The sequence below is a fragment of the Drosophila sulfurigaster genome, chromosome X, assembly GCF_023558435.1.
Source record: "Drosophila sulfurigaster albostrigata strain 15112-1811.04 chromosome X, ASM2355843v2, whole genome shotgun sequence".
NCBI classification, from domain to species: Eukaryota; Metazoa; Arthropoda; class Insecta; order Diptera; family Drosophilidae; genus Drosophila; species Drosophila sulfurigaster.
The window spans coordinates 32,945,801-32,958,017 of NC_084885.1; the positions used below are offsets into that span (position 1 = coordinate 32,945,801).

Consider the following 12,217-nt stretch of genomic DNA (forward strand, 5'->3'; position numbering starts at 1 on the left):
TTTGCAAACAAATAAAGAATCGAACACACTCACACTCCCTTTCACACACACACACACACACACACACATACACAAATACACAGACAGCATTCACACCTACAGCAGGAAGGAAGCCAAAGGAAGAAGGCGTGCTTCGTTCCTCATGCGCTCTGTCTGTCTGTCTGTCTGTCTGTCCTTCTCACTGTCTCTGTCTGTCTGTCTGTGTGTGTTCCTCATTTTTGCCTGACTCAAAATTAAAATCCAGACTTCAGCCCATCTCCCTGTCCCCTTCCCTCCTCCCCATCAATTCAAGTGTTTTTGTGTCGCTTTTTCCGCCCTGGACTTTTGACTTCCGGCCTCAGTAGCTGCCTTTGCCCTCTCTCCCTCTCTTTCACTGTCTCTCTCTCTCTCTCTCTCTTTGTCTCTCTCACTCTGTGACTCTCGCTGTCCATGCTACCAGCTGATGTTGTTGTCTGCCCCGTCGTCGTCGTCGACAGTCAACAACTGACTTGACCTTGCAGCTGCTTTCTGTCTTCTTGTGGCTCGGAATAGGAGAAGGCAAAACGAGAAGCAAAGCGCCTACCTGTCTGACAATCTTACGCGTGCCACTGCATGTGGGTGTCTGTGTCTGTCCCCCCCTCTGTCTCACTCTCCCCCCTCTTCACCACCCTTACTCCGTGTCTGTGTCCATGTCGTTGGCGGTGTCGGTGTCTGTTTGTAATGATAATCCGCATAAAATTACAAGCAAAGCGCAGACAACACATGCCCCAACCCAACTCACACACACACACACATTCGAGCCGAAAGTAAGGCCAAGGTCATTCTCACCCACACACACACACACAGCCACACACACATGCCAATTGGGCAAGCCAAGCAAAGTCGTCGGCGCGTGTCTCACTTTCACTCACATTCCCCGCGAAAAAAAAAAACGAGAAAAGAAAAGAATGAAGAAAAAAGCAACACATACGATGAAGAAAAAAAGTCAAGCTACTCATCCTGCCACGCCTTCCCTTCCCCCGTCACCCACATCCCAGACAGGGAAAGGCAAAGGCAAGCCAAGGCAAGGCAAGGCAAGCAGCTAGCCAAACGAAAGTCCTGACGTCCTCATGTCCTCATGTTGTGAGCCGCAACATATGTGTGTGTGTGTGTGCGTCTCAGTCTGGGTGTGTGGGTGAGGGTGTGAGGGGTGCGAGTGTGTGTGTGAGGGGTGCGAGGGGTGTGAGTGTGTGTCAACCAGTCAAGAGCATATGTGGATTCGACGGCGGCGCCTGAAAACATTTCCTTCTCGTGTCCTCCTTGTTGTAGCCTTGTGGCGACTATCTTGCTGCCACTGCAACTTTGTGTGTGTGTGTGTGTGTGTGTCTCTCTCTCTCCCTGTATGTGTGTTCTTAAGTTTTTATGGCTTGCTGACTACTACTTCCGGTTGTGGGTCCGTGTCCGGGTCGCACTCGCAGTCAGAGTCAGAGTCAGTGTCGGAGTCAGAGTCAGAGTCTGGGCTGTGTCAAGCAAGGCAATGAATATATTAACACACTGCCACACTGCCGCATGCCACATGCCACACACACACAAACACATACTAAAGCTTGTCGCCCACAGCAGACAATGTCTTGTGTGTGGCAAAGTCCGAAAGCGAATGAGAACGAGAACGGGAATGGGAATGGGAACGGGAATAAGAATGAAAATGAGAATGTCCATGAATGTGTCTGTGTTTCTAGCTCTATGTCAGTCTCTCTGTGCGTCTGTGTGTGTGTGTGTGTGTGTGGCAACTTGTCTGGCCCAAGCTATTGCTATTGTTGTGCCTCGGGGCGACTCACGCAACAAGTTGACAGACCCACAGACACAGACAGACACACACGCACACTCGTCCAAATCAACAAATTATCACACACTGACGTCGACGTCTCTCCCTCTCGATGTCTTCATCTTGCTCATCTCGTTCTTGCCCCCGTCCCTGCCCCTGCCCCTTTTGGTGTTAGTGCCACGCCCCCCCACTCGACATTTGTCTGGCTTTGCGATGCGTGTGTGTGTTTAGTGCTAGTTAAGTTCGATAATATGGAAATTTTCTTCTATTTCTACCCCGAATCTGAATCTGCATGTCATTCATGTGTGAGTTTCTCCCTTTCCCCGCCCCTTCCCCCTCCCTCTTTGCCTTGATGTGTGTGTGGGCCAATAAGGAAAATCCCAGCGACAACTTACAGCCATTGTTGACAAACAGAAACAAAAACAAACAACAAGCGACGAACGATGAACGATGAACGACAAATCAAGAAATGTAAGTGAAAATAAATGGAAAATGGAAAACAACCGTCAACTGCCCTCAACAGAACCCCTTGGTCCTTGGTCCTTGGTCCTTGCTCCTGTCCCGGACCTGTCCCGGACCTGCGCTCGCTCACATGTGTGTGGCCTAGTCTTGACTGTGCGTGAGCTTCACCACATACACAAACACACACAAGCGAACCCTTGACCCCGGCCAGGACAATCACATGTCCTGCTCGACAAGGGGACAAGGACAAGGGAAAAAGGAGTCGGAGTAAGACTCATGAACGATATCACTTACTTTATGTCAAGTCAGACAGGTTTTGTGACTGCCTGCTTACACATATGTGCGTGTGTTCGTGTGTGTGTGAAAGGGTTGCTGGGTTGGGTTAACGGGTTATCGGGTTTGTCGGGTTGTCGGGTTGTCGGATTGGCCGACGACTGTCCTGATGGCTGGAGATTCCGTTCGCGTCTGGGCCTTGTCTCGTTAAATGTTTTGCCAAAGATTTTTCGCCACACAAGTTTGGGGTTTGGCTTAGTGTGTGTGGATGAGAGTTAAACAGGGTTACGCACAGTATTAGGGATATGAGGGTTAAGGGTTAAGGGTCAAAGATAATGGGGCAAGGGGTTGAGGTTATTTACACGCCCGACTGCCGACTGCCGACTGCCGACTGGTCGATTGCTTCATTTGCATTTTGCCGGCAATGGGACATGCTTTTTAATCGATGCACACACGCTCACATTCTCTGTCTCGACTTCGAGTTCGAGTTCGACTTCAGGTTCGGCGGTCAGGCGGAATTCCACCCCACTGAAGTGACGCAGATAATGCGTTGTAAATTGCCGCCTATTTTGTGGCATTTGAAGCGATCGCTTTTGGGACAAAAACAGCTCAATGTGGAATGTGATATGTGGAATGAGCAAGTGGAGTGAGTGCTGAAAGGTTAATGGTGAGGGGTGTAAGGTCAAGGGGTTTGCTTAAGTGAATCTACGAGTGTGCGGTGTTTTGATTTCTGGCCTCTGTTTATGTGGCATTTGGTTTTTGGTATTTGGTATTCGCAGCCAAAAGGGGTTTATTCTTTTCGTTACTTTTCATTTGATTTTGTGGGCTTTTGGGGTGGAGAGATGTCAGTGGAAGTCAATTAATTGCTCGTTGAACTCTGAACTAGTCCGGCACTGGTCAGGAAGAGGCCACTTGAGAGGGGCGTAATTATCACTCAACTTCAACGATCCGCAGCGTGCGCGCTGTCAGTCAAGGTGTTTCATAGTCGAGGGAATCAGCGAGCTGCTCGTTCCATGTTAATTAGTAGCGCCTTTTAAAATACTTTCCCTCAAGTACATTCGCATACGCGATGAGCAACTAAGGGTGGGGTAGGGGGATAGGGGGATAGGGGGATATGGGGAAGGGGACGGGGACGGGGACGGGGGTTAACTTGTTCCTCAATTTGCAAGGAAAAAGTTTTAAATTAATTATTAGAAAAAGCATCAGCTGCGGTATAGAGCAAAGTGAAGTGAAGCGAATCAAGTGAAGGGGGTAATGGGGGGTGAGTGTCTCCCCCGAGCACTTAGAGAGTCGAGCACATCATGTGTGTGTGTGTGTGTGTGTGTATGAGTGGGTGTAGTGTATGTGTGTGTGTGTGTGTGTCACCTCCCTAGGCAATTTCCGTTGCCAAATTGAAAAATTACGCTCGCGCAAAGTTTCGTTGCCTTGATTTGACTCGCAAATTCCCCTTCCCCCTCTTCACTTCTCTTACACTGATGGGGGAGGTAGATGATACAGTTGAAAATGGAGGCTAAGAAGAAGAAGAAGAAGAACACTACTTAAGCGGCAAAGCATTTTTACTTTTCATACGCTTATTACATCATTTTAGCCAACTCGACTCAACTCAAACTTGGAGCTGGAACTGTAACTGGAAATGGAAATGGAAATGAAACTGGAACCGTGGCTCGATTCTTGTTACTGTTTCTGTTTCGGTTTCGGTTTTTGGATTGCGATTGCGATTGCGATTTCGGCAATGTCGGCAGGTGGGGAGAGTTGCGGGGGCGAGTTGCGAGCGGGGTCGGGGTTGTGTATGGGAATTACGCATTTTTCGGTTTCCTCTCTTTCTATATAATAAATGTACACACAAATACATACGCAGATGTGTGTGCGTGTGTGTGTGTGAGTGTGTACACATCAAGCAAAAAAAAAAAAAAACAAGTAAAAAAGAAAGACACACAAACTCACGCAACAAAAAACGAGTAAAACGCTAATGAAAATTAAAATGAAAAATTGCAAACGACGTGTGGTAGACGACGCAAGAGGCAAGACGCGAAGGGGGAAGGGGGGAGGGTGTGTGGTATGCGGTGCTGCGTTGGAGCTGTGGTAGTTGTAGCGAAAAAGGGGCTTCACACACACACACTCACACACACACGCACACTGAAACACACACACGCATACGCATTAGATAATGTGTCTTGCTGTTGCTCCCCTACCCCCACCCACCCTTGGCAACACGAAAAAAGCAGCAGCAGCTGAAAGTAGAAGAAGCAGCAGCAGCAACAGCAGCAAAGGCAAAAAAACAAATTTTACCATTTTTACATTGCGCGCTGGAAACTGCGAAGACAAGCCGACAGGGCAGAAGGGGGAGCAGGGGGTGTGTGGTACATGGGTGCGGGTGCGGCAGTGAGTGAAGGGGAGAGGGGGGAGATGGCAAGCAACGTCAAAGCCAATGCCAAGCGCGCGTCTGCCATTAGCATACACTACTCACATTTTATAATGCGTTTTTCTGTGCGGGTTTCTCGCTCTTTCTTTCCCCCATCCAAGTGTGTGTGTGCGAATGTGTGTGTGTGCTCATTTCATTACAACAAAAGCGCGGCGTACTTGTAATTTATATATGCATGCGTATGTTTGTCTCTCTTTCTGTATGTGTGTGTGTGTGTGTGTGACAGGCTAAACTACCCTTTTGCCTAATTTTTAATCTCAAACGTTCCCAGGGCAGCGCTGCCAGCAGCGACGTCGCCAGCGACTGCGACGGCGACTGAGAGCCGAGGGCCTCTATGCCTGCCTATTAAATGGTTAGATATTTAGTCAATGTACAGAATGTAATGGGGCAAGGGGCGGCGAAAGGGGAGAGAGAGGAGAGGGGAGGCGGTTTTTGGGCATTAGTTGAAGCCTCATAGATTTGGACCATGACCAAAGGTCGCCAAAGTTGGGTAAATGTTCTTGTTGTTGCTGTTGTTGTTGTTGTTGTTACCCACTCAAACACACACACACACACACACACACACGCACACGGTCGCAGCACACACAATTAAAAATGTAAATCAGTCGCCATCGTTTCGCGTTGTCCTTGCGCCCTTTCATATTCTCTTCGCTCACGCTTTTTTCTTTCTCTTCGCCTTGTTGTTCTTGTTGTTGTTGTTGTTGTTGTATTCTGCTTCGTTCTTTCGCCGCTTTGCTTTGCTGCTGTGGTGGGGTAGTTGCCAGTTGTTGTGTGTAGACGCGAAAGGTTTTTTTTTTATTTTAAACACGCCTACACGTCTGTGCCCTCTATATGTGTGTATGTGTGTGCGTGTGCGTGTGTGTGTGAAAGTGAGCGTAAATACATTCTTGCCTGTGTATTTTGTACATACTCGCATTATTCCGTTATTCGTTATGCCGTTATTCGTTATATGTATATTTATATTTTTTCCACAAGTTGGCTGAGTATTTTTTTTTTTTAAACGCGGCAAAGCAACTACAACAATAACAACAACTACAGCATCAACACGACGAGTGCCAAAGCAAGAGTAAGAGAGAGAGAGAGAGGGACAAATAGTCTACAGTCGACTTTCCGATCAGCTAGAAAGTTCAAATCGTTGACAATTGTTTCCAGTTGCAATCTTTATGAGACTAGAAGAGATTAAAGTTAATGATAAACAAGAACAACAACTCTAAAATAGTTTCTCAATCATGTTTAGAATAGAATCTAGAATATTCCCTCTAAAGACACTGACTTGGGTTTACGATGCTAAAAATGATATTAAATATAAATCAACAACTCCTAAATAGTTTCTCAATCATGTTCTAGAATATTCCCTATAAAGGCTTTGACATAGGCTAAAGAAAATGATATTAAGTAAAATATTATGCTAAACTAAGTCTATATTTGTCATTTGTTATGAGTCTAGTGAAAATGATATTACAAAGCAATATTATACAAAACTAATTCCACAATTGAAAGTACTAAATATCACAAAAAGTTGAACAATTACTTGATGACTCTTTTCCAGTTTTAATGTTTGTTTAAATTAATTTATTTACGTTTGAAATATACATTGAAGTAAAAAATCTGATATCAATTCTAGCATATTTGTTAAGTATTAAAATGCATTAGAAATAAAGTGTTCTACATTAATTCAAATTCAAATTAGAGAACATAAGTTACTCTTGAAAAGTTAATCAATAATTTAATGAACTATTAATAATTTTAATGTTTGCTTAGCACATTTCTTTCTGTTCAACATTATAAAGTTATCCTATAAAGTGTATTAAAAATAAACTCTTTTAAATAAACTCAAATTCAAATTGAAATTATAGACATTCTAATAGAAGATAGAAAATATTTGACTGTTCATAATTTGTTGCTACGAATTCTTTCACACTTGACAAATTTTGAAGTGCATTACCAATAAACTGTTTTCAATAATTTCCAATTTAATTTATAGGCACTCTGATAGTAGAGAACAAAAGTATATAATAATAAATTACTTCTTGAAAAGTTTATCAAATTATTGAACTATTAAAAGGTTTAATGTGCAACATCATAAGGTACTGCTATGAATTGTCAAATCCTGAAATAAATTCCAATTCCAATTCAAGTTATAGACATTACAATAGTAAAGAAAATAGGGATAAAACAATAAGTTACTATTTATAATTTTAACGTACATCATCACAAAGTTCAAATTCAAAATAAACTTTTGTAAATAAATTCAAATTCAAATTGAAATTATAGACATTTTGGCACTACTCAAATAGATTGAAAAGAGGAGCTCTAAAGTGTTATTAAAATGCACAAATATTATAGTTTGTTAATAATTGAAGGATTCTGGCAATTTCTATTGTCCAGCGATAGAAAAAAACTGAATGTATAGCGATAGGGAATGTAATATATTTGAGTACACACTAAATCAGGTGCTCATGTGTGTGTGTGTGTGTAGATATTGTTGCTGTTGTCTGCTTTGGGCTGATCCCCGTCGACTAAGCAAGTGTGGAGAGTGGAGAGAGCGGAGAGAGTGGAGAGTAGGCAGTTCGTAGCTGGTAGCTGTCTGCACAGGCACTTAAACACAGTTTCAAACACACATTCACACACACACAGACAGAGCTTACAAGACACAAAGAGAAGCAGCAGAAGAAGAGAGAGAGAGAGAGAGGGGGAGAGTGAAGGAGCAGGGCCAACATAAATACATATTTATTGTTGGTACAAGCAATTTAGCGAAAAGAAATCCAAATTATATCATAACTTTGTGTAGTGCGCCATCTGGGGTTTAGTTGCCGTCGTCGTTGTTGTTGTTGTTGTTGTTGTTGCTGCCTACGCCTACAACAATGGGGAACCATTGGGCCTGGCCCAGGCTGTAAGTGAGAGGGAAGAGGGGAGTGAAGGGGGAGGAGGCGCGTTGTGGCAATAATTCTATGCTGCCTGCCACCGACATAGCCACGTTAAAGATGTTGCCACACATATTTTTGTGCCGTTTTCTGCTTTTGCTTCTCTGCTTCAGCTTCTGCTTCAGCTTCTGTTTCAGTTTCAGTTCTATGTTCGTTTCTGTTCTTTTCTTTGCTGCTCCGTTTATGTTTTGTTTTGTTTTGGTTTGGTTTGGTATTTTTTTTGTGTTCCAGCTCGTGCCTCCTTTTGCCGTTTTTTTATATTTTCGCCCGTCCCCCCCCCTCGCCGCGTTCTTCGTTGGCGTCCTCGGGCGCTGCGCGTAACAATGAAAACAATTACAACAACAATTGCGAATAAGCATGCAAAACGCAAAGTAGAAGATGAAGTAGCAGAAGGCGAAGGGAGCGAGAGCAAGAGCATAGATAGATAGACAGAGGGACAAAGCGCAACAGAGAGAATGTGTGAGAGAGAGCGAGACAGAGAGAGCGAAGGCGAAGGCGAAAGACAGACGCAGACGGAGACGGAGTCGGAGCCGCGGAGCTGAAGCTGAAACTGAAGCTGAAGTCGCAGTCAAAACCAGCTGCGGTGGGTGGCAAAACACACACACAAACACACACAAACACACACACACATACACAGAAAATGAGAATGAGAACGAGAATGAAATGTTTTCTAATAAATTTTGCTTTATGTGCGCGGAGCGGAGCGGCACAGAAAAAAAAGGAAGGGAGGCAAACGGTTGGGAGTAGAAAAGGGAATAAATAAAAATAAAGTTTTATATTCATGTACCGCACACACACACACACACACATGCCGCAAGGGCCGCAACACTTGCCACCCAATTGCCATTAATATGGCGGCTGACTAACATTCATCTGTGTGCGAGTGTGTGTGTGTTTGTGTGTGTGTGTGTGTGTGTGTGTGTGCGTCTCTAATGCCAACTTGCAATTTATTTTAACTTTGCCGCGAACTTTAGACCAACCACCTCCCCCCCCCCCACACACTCTTTATGCCTCACCTCCCAGCGAAGAAAAAAATGAAAAGCACACGAAGAAGAAAACAAAGCAAGGAACAAACTTTTTTCGCCATTTTGTTTCGCTTTCTTTACTATTTCGGCTACATTTCAATTTTTTTCGCTTTTTTTTTGTTTTCTTATATTTTTTATTCACTTTTTGACTCGACTACTTTTTTTTTTTTTTGGTTTTTTGCTCGCTCTTTCCACTTCTCCTAAACTCTCTGCTATTCTCTTGTTCTTCTTCGGTTTTGTTGTGTTTCCATCTTCTTCTTGTCTCTCGTTCTATTCGCAGCTCAGCTCAGCTCAGCGCTGTTTTGTTAATTTTAAAACGCCACAACTGAAATCTTCCTTTCCCATTTCCATTAGAGTTTCACTTTCGCTCCAAGTCAAGGGAATTTCGCTAGGTAGTTAGGCAGTCTAATGGCTATAAATAGCAAGTAGAGTGTAACTTATACTTATAAAGAAATTATCTTCTGGCTAATATATAAATAATGTTGTACTCTAATCCGACTAAAGTCTGAGGCAAACAAGCAAACAAAAAAAGTGCTTGGGTAATCTGTAAACTATTATTCATGGCCCGAGTCTGTCACGTCCATCACGAAATGTGGCTCATCTAAAATAAACCCATATATAACGGAGGATAGGGATGGAGATGGAGATGGAGAATGGAATGGATGGATAGATGGCCTCGTAAATGGAATAGAATCGTGCTCTGCTTTACGACCAGTTTCGGATGCAGCGCATTTCATAATTTTAATATTAGCAGCAATAAAAGGGGTTTCCCCTCTGCCTCTGCCTCTTGCTCTGCCTCTTCCCCTGTCTCAGGCTCAATAACTAAACTACAAGTAGCGAGTGGCGAGTGGCAAGTTGCGGGGGGGAGGTGCAACGGGAGATGAGACCACGACCACAAAGCAAAATAACAAAAATCGAAGCGCGTGCACAGGTCAATAAAGTGAACACACACATACACAGAGAGAAAAGGGGATGGATGGTGGGGGGTGGGGCAAGTTGAGCTGCTCTGTGTGCTCTGTGCATCTTCCTAATCAACCCTTTTACGAACCCTAAAAACGAAGAATAAAAATTGTAAAGGAACGAAACGAGAGCTGAGCTACAACAACTATAACCGAGCATAACAATAAAATGTAAAATTAGAAGCAGAGCGCTCTTAGAGCTCTTAACTGTTAGGGGCAGGTTTCCCTTTGCCTTTCCCTTTCCCTTTCCCTTTCCCTTTGCCTGTGCCCTTTGCCCTGCATCCCCTTCTGATTCAGCGAGAAGCGACTTCAATTACAACAACTACAACTACAGCTACAACTACAACGAAGCAAGTACGGAAGGAAAAAAGCAAAACCCGAACCGAACCGGGCAGAGCAAAGGCAGCGGAAAACGAAAACGAACCTGAACCTGAGCATCGATGAGGCGGAATCAGGCAAAAAACAATAACTGTAGCACAGCATTAGGCGGACACTGAGTCAGTGTATGTGTGTGTGTGTGTGTGTGTGTGTATGCGTGTATTTGTGAGACCTTAAAAAACTACTTTAGGCGCATGATCAGCGGTATTTTTGGCTGCGCCTTTGCCACCAACGTTGCAGCATTGCTTTGCCCGCCGCCGCTTTTAGACACACACACACACACAAACACACAATCGACTACACACACACACACACACACACACACACAGACATAGAGCACAAGCCGCAGCGGGAGCAGCTTCCGCGGCATCATTAAGGGTAGTTTCCAGCATCGTAAAAATATAGAGAAATAAAATTGAAAAAAAAACAACAACAACAACAACAGCAGCAAGATGAAACAGAAACAACAACAACAAGAGTAAGGAACATAACAAGGTCGGAAAAAGACGACGACGAAAGCGACGCACCAAAAATAAAGACGACTGCAAAACACACTTGAACAAAAACGAGCAACAAAAAAACAAAAAAGAAGAGGGAAACATGAGCACAAATTAATAAATATAAATGAATCGAAACAAATCGAGAAAGCGAAATCGAAATTAGCATAACGATGAATTGAGAGACAAACTAGCTTCGCCACAATTCTGAGAAGCAAGCGGACACCCAGTCTAAGCACTCACTCAGCTGACCTCGCAGCAAGCCTCCGTTCCCTTCCATTCCCTTCCCTTCCTCTGTGCTCCCTTTCTTCCCTCTACTCTGGAAGCTGACCTCGCAGAACGCCTCCGCTCTCTACCTTCCCTTCCCATCCCATCCCATCCCTTCCCTTTCCCTTTCCCTGCGCTCCCTGCTTTTCCTCTAGTCAGGAGGTAAGCAACAGCCCCGAAATCAATGAGCAGCATTCGAACCGTGACTGCGACCGAGACGAAGACGAAGACTGAGACTGAGACTGAGACTCAATTCCAAGACAGCGAACGATACCATTAATAGTTGGACGAGTGCCTCCCCCTGCATTCCCCCTGATTACCTCCCTTCGGGTTGGCAGCTCACGCTCGCGTAGTTTGGGGCATAGTTTGGCAGGGTTGCGCAAATCGAAATGGGAATCAAAGGATGAATGTTGTTACTTCATTGCTGCCTTCGCTTCTTCCTCCTCCTAGTTGTAGTTAGAAAGGCGGCCCCAGCCTACGCAACGCAGTTTGGCACATCGTGTCGTCCTCCTCGCCTCCTTCTTGGTGTCGCTCTAGTTGTGTCCCTCCTTGCCTCCCCTCCTCTCCCCTTCCCGCCCTCCGTCTTGCTTATCCTTGTGCTTCTTTTCGGCGAATTTGACGTCGGCTTCTTCTATGCTGAGCATCTTCAACTTCATTCCCCAAACTTTATCCCCATCTATTCCTTTGCCTTTCCCTTTCTTCTCGCTGCTGCCCCCGCCCCCACCTTCCCTTCCCCTGCCCCTGCCACCATTCACCATTCCTGCAAACAGCCATTAAGTTTTCTCGCTGTAATAAAAAATTTTCCTTTTTTGCCGCGTCGTTTATATGTATGACTGTGTGTGTGTGTGTGTGTGTGCGCGCGCCTGGCTGTGTGTGTGTGTGCGTGTGTACCTTTGTGTATGTGTAGATACTAAATTTTCTAGTTCGCTTTTTTATTTCCCTTTTACGCTACCGAGAGCTTTTGCCTTTGCCTCTGCCTCGCCTCTTGTTTGGCATTAGTGTTTATTTTTTTGAAAAGAAGATTTATGTAAAACGTTCGGGGAGTAACTGCGGCAGCGCAGTCAGCGCTGGCAGTGCCGTCGACAGTGGCGACTGCGACTGCGACAGCGACGTCGACGCTGGCAGCAGAAAGCGGCTTCGGAAGACAGACGGAAAATAGTCGCAGATGCTGTTGCTGTAAGTTTTTAGAGAGTCCCAGAAACAAAACTGCCGAAAACTGTGAAACTG

At 44.8% G+C, this 12,217-nt stretch overlaps 1 protein-coding gene across 2 annotated transcripts in view; it reads right to left on the reverse strand.

The window, feature by feature from the left end:
* Window positions 1-12,217, reverse strand: part of LOC133849372 (uncharacterized) — a 95,696-nt gene that overhangs the window by 44,528 nt on the left and 38,951 nt on the right. The window lies entirely within an intron of this gene.